At 44.1% G+C, this 2,831-nt stretch overlaps 1 pseudogene; it reads right to left on the reverse strand.

Annotated features, from left to right (window-relative positions):
• The window catches only part of LOC102480279 (eukaryotic translation initiation factor 4E type 2-like), a 4,058-nt pseudogene extending 3,130 nt beyond the window's left edge, over positions 1-928 (reverse strand).
• Between the last annotated feature and the right edge of the window lie 1,903 nt (positions 929-2,831).

Genomic DNA, 2,831 nt, shown 5'->3' on the forward strand with positions numbered 1-2,831 from the left:
CCAGGGTGGATGGCCACACCACAATCCCTTCTCCTCCATTCTCCTCTCAGGATCTTGGGCATGCACGCACACACGCCCGGCGTGAGTTTAAGCCACTGGGTCCGGGACTCAAACCGCAGTTGATGACATGGGAGTTCAGCGACATAGCCATTACACTACTGCTGGTTCCTCTGGTGTAAGTTTTAAGCTGCCGAGTCTGGAACTCAAACAGTGGTTGACCACGTGGGAGTACAGCGACATAACTACTCCACCATCCCCTGGTCCCAATAATAATAATTTTTTTTTTTTTGAGAGATTTTCACTGTAGGGCGCGTGTGCTCACCAGACAGACAGAGAGAGACATAGAGACAGAAAGCGAGAAATCACCCCCCAGGGGGGATGGTCACGCCGCAATCCCTTCTCCATTTTCCTCTCGGGATCTTGGGCACGCACGCACACGTGCCCGGCGTGAGTTTTAAGCCACCAGGTCCGGGACACGAACCGCGGTCGACTATGTGGGAGTCCAGCGACATAGCCATTATGCTAACTGCTGGTTCCCAATACAATAATTCTTTTTAAAAAATTCTTTTTAGTTTAACTTTATTTATTTATTTTAATTTGACCAGAGAGTGATAGAGTGAGAGAGAAAGAGGGAGGGAAAGTGAGAAAGCAAGCTGCCAGGTCTGGGACTTGAACCATGGTCAGCCATGTGGGAGTGCAGTGTCCTTAACCACTAGACCATCTGCTGGCCCCAAGATAATTATTTATTTTATTTTATTTATTATTATTTTAAAATTTGCTATAAGGCATGTGCACTTATTAGAGAGAGAGAGGGAAAGTGAGAAAGCAAGCCACCAGGTCTGGGACTCAAACAGTAGCCAGCCATGTGGGAGTCCAGCACCCTAACTACCATACCACCTGCTGGTCTCAATGCCCCACCTTTCAACATCATAGTCTGATTAAGTTTTTACCCCTTGTCACAACCAAATATCAACACATGAATTTTTAGAAGACATTTAATCCATATTACTTTCCTTCCTCTCTTCCCTCCCTCACCTCCCACACCTAGTTTTTCAGTAAGTCCACTTGACTTCAGCTTCAAAACATACTTCGAGGGACCAGCAGTTAGCGTAATGGCTATGTCGCTGGATTCCCATGTAGCCGACCACAGTTTGAGTCCCGGACCTGGCGACTTAAACTCATGCTGGGTGCATGTGCGTGCGTGCCCAAGATCCTGAGAGGAGAATGGAGAAGGGATTGTGGTGTGGCCATTCCCCCTGAGGGGTGATTTCTCACTTTTTGTCTCTCTGTCTCTCTCTGTCTAGCAAGTGCACGCACCCTATAGCAAAAATCTCTCAAAAACAAAACAAAACAAAAAAACAAAACCTCGAGGGCCAGCAGGTTGCAGCATGGTGGTTAAAGTGTTGGACTTTCACATGGCTTACGGGTATCTGAATCCCACACAGCTTGAAAAGTCACACCAGCACATGCGCAAGCATGCCCAAAATCCCAAGAGGAGAATGGAAAAGGAATTGTGGTGTGGCCTTCCCCTGGGGTATAATTTCTCCCTTTCCCTCTCTTTGTGTCTCTCTCCAGTGAATACACACAGCCTATATAAAAACAAAACAAAACAAAACAAAACAAAACAAAACAAAACAAAAAACATACTTTGAATTGGCCTGGCCATGTTAGGTGCTGTGCAGAAGGAAGTCAGATCACACAGGGTCCACCAAGGTTTGAGTTTCCATCCAGACCCTTTGGCTTGAAATACACACTGGTCCCAACTTCCATGTGCCCAGGTTCCTGATGGTATGGAGAACTGGAGAAAAAAGAATTGAAGTGACTGGACCCATTGGGGGATGCTTTTTCTCTCTCTCGCACAATCCTGAATTCTCTACTTCATTCTCTACTTTTTTATTAAGGCCATGCTCATCTCTCACTTGGACTGTCAGTAAGTCTCCTAGCTGCTAGTTGATTTCCCTGCTTCTCCTCTTGCCTCTGCTCCATAAAAGTCCAACCCATTCTCCACAGCCAGGGATATCTTTTAGAAACAACTCAAAATCATATCATGCCCCAGTTTAAATATCTTCAGACACTTAGAATTAGCCCAGACTCCTTTATGTGGCCTGACTTCTGCCATCCACTTAGACTTCAGCTTTAGCTAACTGCCCCCTCCCCTGCCCCCAGAATTTACCAAATTTATTTATATTTTAGTCCTTTAGCCTTGGTGGATTCTTCTTTCGGAAGTTTCTGATAGATAGGTAGTTTCTTATTGTCATTCAGAGCTCAGTTTAAGTGAGGCATTCTCTAAGAGTAAGTACCATTAATTTAAAATGGCTATTTAAAAAATATTTGTTTATCCATTTATTTGTTGTGATTTGTTAAGCCAACAGGTCTGGGACTCAAAACATGGTTGACCAAATGGAATTCCAGTGTCTGAACCACCATGCCACTTGCTGGCCCTAAATTGGTCATTCGTTTTTAAAAATATATTTAATTTGATTTATTATAATATTAATTTACTATAGGACACATGTGCTCACTAAAGACAGAGAGAGAAAGAGAAAGAGAAAGAAAAAAAGTGAGAAAACAAGCCGATAGGTCTGGAACTTGAATTGCAGTGGGCCATGAGGGAGTCCAGCATCTCAACCACTATGACACCTGCTGGCCCCGAAATGGTCGTTTTCTTCTCACACCACATTTTATAGCACTTAATACTACCTAATATTTCCTTGTCTATCTTTTGTTTCTCGTGCAGTTGGTTTTAAGCTTTGTGAGAGCCGAGACTCGGTGCATCATGTTCATCATTCTGTCCCCAAAGCTGGAACAATGTCTGGAACATGCAGTGTAGG

This window comes from Tupaia chinensis, unplaced genomic scaffold (assembly GCF_000334495.1).
Source record: "Tupaia chinensis unplaced genomic scaffold, TupChi_1.0 Scaffold145652_1, whole genome shotgun sequence".
In the NCBI taxonomy this organism is placed as follows: domain Eukaryota; kingdom Metazoa; phylum Chordata; class Mammalia; order Scandentia; family Tupaiidae; genus Tupaia; species Tupaia belangeri.